The sequence below is a fragment of the Cynocephalus volans genome, chromosome 3, assembly GCF_027409185.1.
Source record: "Cynocephalus volans isolate mCynVol1 chromosome 3, mCynVol1.pri, whole genome shotgun sequence".
In the NCBI taxonomy this organism is placed as follows: domain Eukaryota; kingdom Metazoa; phylum Chordata; class Mammalia; order Dermoptera; family Cynocephalidae; genus Cynocephalus; species Cynocephalus volans.
The window spans coordinates 92,540,712-92,551,174 of NC_084462.1; the positions used below are offsets into that span (position 1 = coordinate 92,540,712).

At 38.3% G+C, this 10,463-nt stretch overlaps 1 long non-coding RNA gene across 1 annotated transcript; it reads left to right on the plus strand.

Moving 5' to 3' along the window:
* The first annotated feature begins 207 nt into the window (after nt 1-207).
* LOC134373182 (uncharacterized) lies at nt 208-4,261 on the plus strand. Its single transcript, XR_010022949.1, has 2 exons — nt 208-311; nt 4,075-4,261. It is a non-coding gene; the product is annotated as an uncharacterized LOC134373182 (long non-coding RNA).
* The last annotated feature ends 6,202 nt before the right edge of the window (nt 4,262-10,463 follow it).

Below are 10,463 nucleotides of genomic sequence, written 5' to 3' on the forward strand. Positions count from 1 at the left end.
TGAGATAAAATTGATATTGCAGATAGAGTGTTTACGTTGCTGTAAGGCTGGGGGCTGTTCTCTTCTATCTATGCAAATAATCAAAGACTGTGTAACAATACCCTCTCAATGGAAAGTACTGTTGGGTCTGTGATCTTAAGACCAATGTCGATTCCTGGTCTTATTCTATCCAAACTTCATAGCAGACATTATGACAGACTTCTAGACTTCACAGTAACTTATCTGGTCTCTGCTGTACTTTTCTGGCTCTACTGCTGAAACAACCTAAAAGGAATCAGAAAATAGCGTAGCAGGAGGAGGTTCTGAAATGGGTAAGTCACCTATTACTTCCTATTTTCTTTGTCTTAATCTTATTGGCCTCTGTTCTCTTTGGTCTTCAGAATTTTCAGTAAGTTTTGCATGTTCTGAAATAAAAAGCCATTATCTTTACTGACACCGAACGTGTAAATTAAAATGCTTATCAAGTTATTCTGTCATGATGCCTGTACTTCATGGAGTTACTTTTATTACTTTTATTAATTCCAAAAAGTTTTGAAGATCAAGGAAAAGGAAAGAAGACTTAAAGAGAACATGATAACTGTCTTAAATATGTAAAAGGCTATCAAGTAAAAGAGTTACTATATTTGTGCATATCTAGAGTGTATGACTGGCCAGGAAGTGAAAGTTTAATGGAGTGAACTTAAGAGGCTTCCTCTTCATATTTTGATCATGGCCATGTGGAAGATACAGCCAAGGGGCATAACCAAAGCCAACACTGGGTAGCAAACATAGGGAGGCAAATAAAGTTAAATCAATCTTAGAGTTTTTTGATTGGTTTAAAACAGAAACAGAGGCTGTGATAATAGGAATATGATGTGGAGGAAACTATATGTTGCTTTGAGTTGTTCTGAGAGGTTGACTTTATACAAGATCAAACTAGAATCTTCTGACTTTGGAGGACATATATGCCCAGGAAATATTCACTTCATACTCCCTAAAAGGTCCAATCCTCACCTTATGTGACAAAAAAAAAAAAAAAGTAACAAGGAATCCTGTTCCTGGGCTTTCAACTCTTATCTGCTCACTCCCATCAAAAGTATAACCATCTTTTCCAGTCAGCCAGTAAAATCTTTTCCATTTAGATCAGACTATTTCCGACACTTTTATTTCAACCGTCTGAACATCCACATTTATCATACCATTCAATGAAATAGTCTTCTTCTTGTGGAAAACCATGTTGACAGGATTTGTGTGGTTCTTTTGCTTTTTTGTTATTAATATGTCCCCAAATTTGGTAATTCTATAAATCAAAATGCACCTATTAAAGCACTAAAAGGTTGAACCACTAGAGGGAGTCCAGAACCAATTAAACCTTAAAACTACAGGATTGTAATGAGATTGAAGTGTTCTCAACTGTGGCTTCCACTAAATTTTCTCAGGATTCACACCCATGTATATGAAACCATCTGTTGTCTCTATATAGTGTCTTAGTCTGTTCAGGCTGTTATAACAAAATACCATAAACTGGGTCACTTATAACAAAGATTTATTTCTTACAGGTCTGGAGGCTGGGAAGTCAAAGATCAAAGCACTGGCAGATTTACTGTCTGATGAGGGCCCAGTTTCTAGTCATAGATAGTGTCTTCTTGCTGTGTCCTTATATGGTGGAAAGGACTAGCTAGCTCTCCCAGGCCTCTTTTATAAGTGTGCTAATCCCATTTATGAGGGCTCCACCCTCATGACCTAATCACCTTCCAGTGCCTCCACCTCCTGATAGCAGCATCTTGAGGGTTAGGACTTCAACATATGAATTTTGTGGGGGACACAAACATTCTGACCATAGCAGTAACTGTCTTATTTTCACACAATTTGTACATGCTTTAGGCCATGTAGAACTCAGTTCCCAAGTGAAAATTTGATTTCTGTATTAATAAAAATGATACTCTCCCCAAATCCAAAATGTAGTGGTGAATCAAAATCCAAACAAATGGAACTCATCTTGCTATAGCCTAAAAACATTTCTAGCTTTGAATTGTTTCAAATAGCTTTGCTGAACAAAATCTTTGTGAAATTTTCCTGAACAGATACATGTAACAAATAGTTTCTCTTGAAACTATTGTATATAGTTTCAGTTGCTACATTCAAGGTTACAATCGGTCTAATATAAAATTAAATATAAAAACTCTTAATTAGAAAATTTGTCTAGAATTCAAAAGAAATAATTGGAGCCTGTTTTGTTTTTAGAATAATGATTATCCACATTATTTTTGTGCCTTCAGCATCAATAATATTATATATTAAATATATTTCAGTACAGGAAACATACCATAATTAGGAACTATCTTAATAAAATGTTCAAGCAAGTATCATGAGTCACCTGTAGATCAATGAATACTAATCTTTCCTGTATTTCCATTTTCATGTTCTGTTCAACCCTAATATATTTGAACATTAGCAATGATTATGAGCTGTAATAGATGAATATAGAGATTCATATAACCACAAATTAAAAAGCATGATTTGCAAATGTTTTCTTCTCAATATGTTCATACAGATATATCAAGTGACTTATTCCCATAGATACCTAGTATGCCAAACATGTTATCTTAAAATATGTAATGAAAATCCCCCCATATAAGACATTTTTTAAGTTGTTCTTTAGGATTGTCCATCTTTATTCTCTCTCGTGTATACAGAGTAGTGTTATTCTTTAGAAGATATAGATTCAGGGAAGGAGAGAGAAAATATTTGCTAAACTACAAGCGGCCTGTGGATTGTAGTTTACAGAACATCATTCTGCAAGTCTATTCTTGCAGATTTTCAGGAAACTTTATTTCATCATTTTTTAGGAGTTAAATTTAAATTTTAACATCCCTATTATGTTGGTTTACACTGTTCAACTAATGCATATAATAACATGTATTTATTAAACAAATATCTATTGAACATCTACTCTATGCTAGTAACTGTACCAGAGGGTGAGTATATGGTGGGGGGGGGGGGAACCACACACAAAAAGTTGTAATTCTTGCCTTAATGAAGCTTATAGTCTAGTGAGAAAGTCAGACATTGAAGGAGTAAACAAGGGATAAACCAGATAATTAAAGATGGTGGGGAGAGGAGGAGAAGGGAAAGAGGAATGGGAAAAGGGACATGAAAATCAACTACAATGTATATTGAGAAGTTAAAATAAAAAATAGAAAAAATAAAGATGGTGAAAATTGCTATGAAAGAAATAGGAGAAAAGGCTACTTTATATAGGTATTAAGGATACAGGGGGGAAAAAAGTATTTTTTCTACATTGATACACCACTAGGTCACTCAACACACTTCTGACACTAGATGTGTGGGGGTTTTCCCCACACACCAAGCAGTTCTCCAGCAGACATGAGCTGGGTGTCCTCGAATACAATTCAGTTCTGACATGGTCCATCTGGAGATAGCATCAGATGCTTCTGACCCACAGGCTTCTGGCCCATGGGTTGTAAATTGGGGTTCCCACAAACCCCTTCTCAGGTTCTATTAATTTGCTAGGATGGCTCACAGAACTCAGGGAAACACCTATATTTACAGGTTTATTAATAAAGCATACAGTAAAGGACATGGATGAACAACCAGATGAGGAGACAAAAAGGGCGAGGTCTTGAAGGGTCCCAAATGCAGGAGCTTCTGTCGCCGTGGAGTTGGGGTGCACCACCCAGAAGCTCTCCAAACCCCATACTTCGGGGATTTTTATGGAGCCTTCATCGTGTAGGCATAACTGATGATTCATTCCACTTCCAGCCCCTCCCTTCTCTGGAGAATGGGTGGTGGGGCTGAAAATTCCAAACTTAAAATCGTGGTTTGTCTAGTGAGCAGCCTCCATCCAGGAGGCCAGCAAGAGTCACCTCATGAGAATAAAAGATGCTCCTATCATCCAGGAAATTCCAAGGGATTCAGGAGCCCACTATCAGGAACCAGAGAAGAGACCAAACATTAAAACAAAAGATTCTCCTAGCACCCCTATCACTCAGGAAATTGCAAGGGTTTTAGGCACTCTGTGCCATGGACTGTGGGCAGAAACCAATATGTATATTTCTTATTATTTCACAACAGGGAAGCCGGGAAAGCCTCTCTGTGGAAATGACATTCCAAGACCTGATGGATAAGTAGGAACCAGGCAGAAGAATTGGAGGGTGAAGAGAGGGTGTGCCAGTCAGAGGGAAAAGCCTGTTTCAATGCCCTGAAATTGGAATATGCTTCCTGTGCTTAAGAAATTAAAAGAAGGCCAGTTTTGTACTTATCACACCTTTGGCATTCATTTTCTAATAATATTTTTTTTTCTAAATGTGTTACATATGGGAGGATGTTTTGTTATCCTGAGAAGATGGTAAGTTGTTTAAGGATAGAAACTAACTTTTAAAAAATATATATCAATGGCATACTTTACAGGAATCTAGTAGTATGCTGGAATATAGATGGTGCTCAATAAATACTTGTTGAATTTGATTGAATTAAAGAATAGAGTTTGCTTACTCATGCTGCATAGATTAGATCTTTTTTTATCCAGACAGATTCTACTCAGAGCAGACTTAGGTAGACTTCAAAGGTGAACTTCAAGGAAAGTGTCCCTACTCCTGACAGGCCCTCCCCCCCACCTGCCACTTCTATCATTTGTTCCTTCTTTTGCACATTTTTATGTTTTTTATTAAATTCATCATTATAAGAGTCTTAAAATTCAGGATTGCCTCCATAATCATTGCTAATGTTCAAATACTGTATGTTAAGGTTGAATATAACATGCAATTGGAAACCCATGTGCTGCTGGCTCATCTAACATTCAACTTCCCTTTTCTATTTCTACCATTAGTAGGAATCCTTATCACTTTTATTGGATTATTGCAACAGCCTCCTGATTAAACTCCATCGCTGCAGTCTCTCCTTACATTGCCACTATGTTAATCCAGCCAAGGAAACTACTGTACTTTGACTGGTTTGAGGATTATATCTGACATATATTAGATCTGAGAATTTAGTCTATCTTAATGAATCCTAGGGCTTTCAAACACTCAGACTTGTCTAAGCATTTTATATATTATATATGATCAGTTCTTGGGAACTGAGCCAGAAAGAACCAACTTACAGGAATAAGGAAGACACTGTATGAAAATGGTTTATTCATAGCAACTTCTTCATTTTCTCCTCCAAGGTAAGTGTTCCTGCTCTGGGATTCCTCAATACCCTATTTGTCCCTCTTACAGTGATTTTCATACTATATCATAGTTCTGTGTCCTTGTCTGTCTAAACTCTGAAAGACAGAAAGTGGGTCATGCTCCTCTCTGGATTCTTCATACCTATCACAGAGCCTAAAGCATTAAGGTTAAAATAAAGATCTGTTGAATGAATTAATGAGTAGTGGCAAGGCTGGACTGGTAAAATGGGACTCAGTTGCGGAAAGGCTGAATGCCATTTCCTTTGTTAATTCTGAGTGCCAACTTCCAGTCAAGATGGTGGAACAGACAGTCCCCAGCATCACTCTCCCACAGTAAACCAATTTACAACTATTAAAAAGCAATGAATGCCAAGCTGGGGTCGCTAGAGCTCAGGAGAAGAGGAGAAGAGACCTATGGAGTTCATGAAGGCAAGAGAAGCTATGATGAGAGAAAGAAAAGACTGCTCTGACCATTTTGAGCCCCGGCCACTTCAAGGCTGGCCCTGGTGAGCACACGGAACAAGAGCTGGCAAAAGCCACAGCTGTGCCCTTTGTGTGAAGTTGCTTGGAGGCTTCAGGGGAGAAGAGGGCCTTGGTGACCCCCAGGCCAGCAAGACAACTGACAGGGTTCCCGTAGACCCACATAGGAGTGAGGGGCCACAGACAATTGAAAAAAGGAGCCATTCAGAGGCTGGTGAGTCATCGCAAGGGACCGGTGCACAGCCCACCCCATGGGAAGTGTTTGAAGTTCAGGGGGGTGGGGGAGATGGGCTCACCAGAGAACATTGGGGCACAGCATGGACAGCTGGTCAGCCCTTCAATCAGCACAGGACCACTCAGTGGAGACTGGTCAGGTATATATAACTGTAGGAGGTACAGTTTGCTGAAAAGACTCAGGCCCAGACCAGAGTTTCCACACTACTCAGGTGTACTAGCCCTCACAAGACCCGGAAGTACTTACACAGTCAACAATTAAAACTGTGCTGCACAAAAAGCCTTCCCCAGAGAATCAGCAAAGCAGCAATTTAGCTCAACCACAGGGCTCAAGTGCTGGTTCCCACAGGAAGTTCCTCTGTTTTAGAAGTAAGAAAAGGACAACAAATTAGTTCCAGTGCAGAGATTAAGTGGTGGGGGTAGCTAATAATCAAACACAGAACTGAAAGAAAACAAAAAAACCACAGATCAGAGACAAAGTTCTGATGTTAACCAGTAAAGGTCTAACACCACCAGAGAACACCTATAAAGCCCAGAAGGACCAGAAGCCCCCCAGGCTCCCAAGCTGGGGTTGGGGGAGGGCTGAGGGCTTCAGCCACACCCTGCCAATGTCCGCATCCAGCCCAGTGATGACCATCAGGCCTCTGCCAGAAGCACCCCAGGCTCCCCTGCCAGAATGAGGGTGGTGCCTGGAGACTTGACCACAACCTCCCCTCTCCTCCTCCCTCCCAACTGCTCCACAACAACATCTTAGAATGTAAAAAAAAAGTAGTAAATAAATATATTAAAAAATATATATTCTGAGTGCCACACAATATGCTAGGATATGGGAGGGAATGACTTCCAGAGTGCTACAATGATGGAGAGGGCAGAGTTAATGGTATTCACTCCCTAAATAAACCCTTTGTTCCAGTCCATTTACTTATAAGGCCTCAACACAAATCTAACTTCCTCCAGGAAGATTTCCCTCACATCTTTGGTTCAAATTACTCTTGCCTTAATCTGAGGTCCTATTGCACTATCCATACATTGTGCATCTAGTAGCATCCTGTTTGTATTGTTAAGCAATTATTTAAAGTGACTTTGTACTATCTCCAGTGAGATCTATGAGTGATTTGGGAATTTATATCCCTCTTTTCTAATATTTTATAATTTTTGCTTCCCACCCCAACGTTGAGCAGAATACTAGGTGTTTAATAATTAAATCTGTTCCCTCAGTTACTAGAGATTCACTTAGTTTTTATCTGAATTTAGCTGGATGAGTTTAAAGAATCTCAGAAAATCTGGCTTGGGTATTATACCCAAGGTATATTAGAGCTGAGAATTTTAGTCTCTTATAATGACTCCTTAGAGCTTTTGAACCCTCAAACTCTTCTAGTAGTTAACTAATATTATATAAGTTCTAGTTTTGGGACTGAGCCAGAAACAAGGCCAACCTACAGATAGGGAAAAAAAACTGTCTGAAAATGGCTTATTCATCGTGATGCACAGATATCTATCTACTTCATCAAAGTTTCTTCTAGTGCTTTTCTACATCCTATCCAAAAATGGGATGAAATCTCATTTCTACTTTCTTAAAGCAGCAAAATCAATCAGAGGAGACAGAAATATCTCTTTGCTGCACCATTATATCTCTCTGGAATAGTATAAGCCCTGAGAGAGAGAGAGAGCAAGAGATCTCATGACCTTTAAATGGCTTTAAAATAGGAGGGCTGACTCTAGAAGAAACTGATCCACTGTGTTCCAAAATAGCAAAACCAAAGACAAAGGGAGGGAGAATCATGTTCTAAATCCTCTAGAATTAAGCAGATGGAACTTTCTTTAGAATAATCTCATTGTTCACATTATCCTTGGTACTGAATGTTTCATTTGTTCGTTGAAATGAAGGTCAGTGTTTCCCTCCCACACCCAAAACTGTGTGGGAGTGGCCACGAATGCCTAGGCATTTTTCGAAATTTTCTTTGGCCCACTTCTTTCTCTGTTGCTACTCCCAGACCTTTTCTAACTTCAGGTAAACTCGGTATGTTCCAGAACCATGAAATAGTGTCTGACCTGCTTTAGTGCCACTGGATTAGAGTCTACTACCTCCAGACAGAATTAACTAATTTTTCCACTGGTTTTCCTCAGCATATAACCTACTCCCCTTTTAGCACTTGGTTTCTTTCTGCTTTGAGTTAGTTGTTTTCCTGTCTGTCTTCCGTCTACTCCCTCCTGATTTTAAGGAGTTGACACCATGTGTTAAGTCATCTTTAATTTTTCATTCTACTTTCTCCCAACAGGGGCTAGCATTGTTACTGGCTTGCATGTGTGTTCTTGAGCAATTCATTTAACCTTTATGAGCCCAAATCTTATAATCTATAAAATGTATTATTATGAGGACTAAATGACACACTATTATACTAATTGTAATTATTATTCCCTACATAAAAAGGGTTTATGAGATAATTTATGGAAATTTCTTTTGAAAAGTAGAAGCTCTATCAGCATGTAATGTAAGGCTCTACTAAACAATAGTAGCTATACATATAAACTGCCAGTATTTTACATGTATGTTCTCATATAATCCTGTCAATAACCTTGGGAGGTTGGAACTATTATTTCAAATTTATAGATGAGAGCACTAAAGCACAAAAAGGTTAAGTAACTTCCCCAAGTTCACAAAGATAGTAAGTAGCAGAGGTAGGATTCAAAAGTAGGTGGTCTAGCAGGCTCCAAAGTTCTCTCTCTGAACCACTACACTACGCTGTGCTATGACCAAATTTGATTTGCAAACCAGGTCCACTAATTAACAGTTATTTGATCTTAGGCAAAGCTTTAAAATTCCACATCAAATTTTAATTATTTGTAAAATGGAGATAAAACTAATATCTACCTCATAGGTTGATTTATCCAAAAACATTTATTGAGCTCCTACCATTTGCTATATGCTGGGTATACTGCAATATCATGATAATTAAATTCATGTAATGTACTTGGCATACAGCCAGGCACATATTAAGTGGTCAATGTTAATTATTATTTTAGTTAATAACAATAAGCCAATAACCTCTCTGAGACATTTCCCATTACTTGGCTAGAGATTATGTCATCACTATATAGCTCCTTTCTACAAGTTCCCTAATTGTATTTGAAATATTTTTGTGGCACTAATCTATAGGATATTGTCTTGCTAGCTTAGCAAAAACAAACAAAACACAGTAGAAGTATCTCTCAGAGCTAAACAGAGAAAAGGCGGTTAGTGGCTGCTTTTTTTTTTTTTCTTTTTTTCTATTTTTTTTTTTTTTTTGGCAGCTGGCGAGGATGGGGTTCCAAACCTGTGACCTCAGTGTTACCAGCACCACACTCTCCCAAGTGAGCTAACCAGCCAGCAATTTTAGTGGCTACTTTGAAATAGATCTGATACACAGCAAAGCCTGGCAAGGCATGCAAAATGTGCCTACTACCATGGAATATGAAGTACGTTTGTTGAATATGAAGATTTGACGATATAATGCTTTTGGGCAATGTACGGTGAAGTCATCTTGAGAAACAAAATGGCCCCACATTACATCTCTGGAGACATATAAAAGAGCCTGGCTGGCACACTTCTCAGAATCCATACTGCAACAGGTGGCCTGCAGTGGTCTTCTGTGCTGTGCTGTGGTGCTCATCCTGTGCTTGACTTACCCCACATACTGTGAGAGTCAGAAGTATTTGCTAGGTTACATGAGAGTTCTACCACTCCAGATTGCTGATAATTAAATGAGATGATATATATGTTATGTTTGAAATACTACACACACACAGTGAAGACTTTTATACAAGAGTGTTATAGTCATGCATAGAGAATGCTCAATGTAGGAACCAGATATGAAAAGTACTTTCTTTCATCCTCATTTCTGAACTTGCTCTCAGCATCTTTTTCCTCCCTAATGTGACCAAGCTCACCTTCCTGTCTTAACTAGTTCCCCCAAAAGGGAACTATAATATAACCATTTCAGTTCCTAAAAATAATAACAACAATAGCCAACACGGTGAGTAGTGTTTTAAGCGCTTTACATGTATTTATTCATTTAATCATCATAACAGCTCTATGAATTACATACTATTATCATCCCTATTACATTTGAGAAAGCTGAGGTACAGAGGGGTTAATTAACTTACACAAGGTCAGACAGCTAGTAAAATATAGGGTCAGTCTTCAAACCTAGGTAGTTTATTTTCAGAGCCCACAATCTTTACTACTATGTTGTACCATGTTTCACTCTGCCATAGTGCCTGCCATTGTCTTACGTACACATTTACCAAGCTAGAATTTTTCAGACAGTAGCCAGCAGTTTTCCTCTTTACCTTTCATAATGCAGTCAATGAAGCCAGAGCCATTTTTTACTAAAACCAACTCTAATACGGTATTTGTTACTCAGTTATCAGAAATGCAGAATCTTACAACTAGTATAATTCATGCTACAAACTTTGAGTTTTAATAATTATCTAGAGAAAATGAGATTTTAGCAACAATTCTGCACAATATCAATTCAATCACTAGCTAGCTTATTACCACCAACATATCTATTCAAGAAATGAAATCTAAATCTTAGGT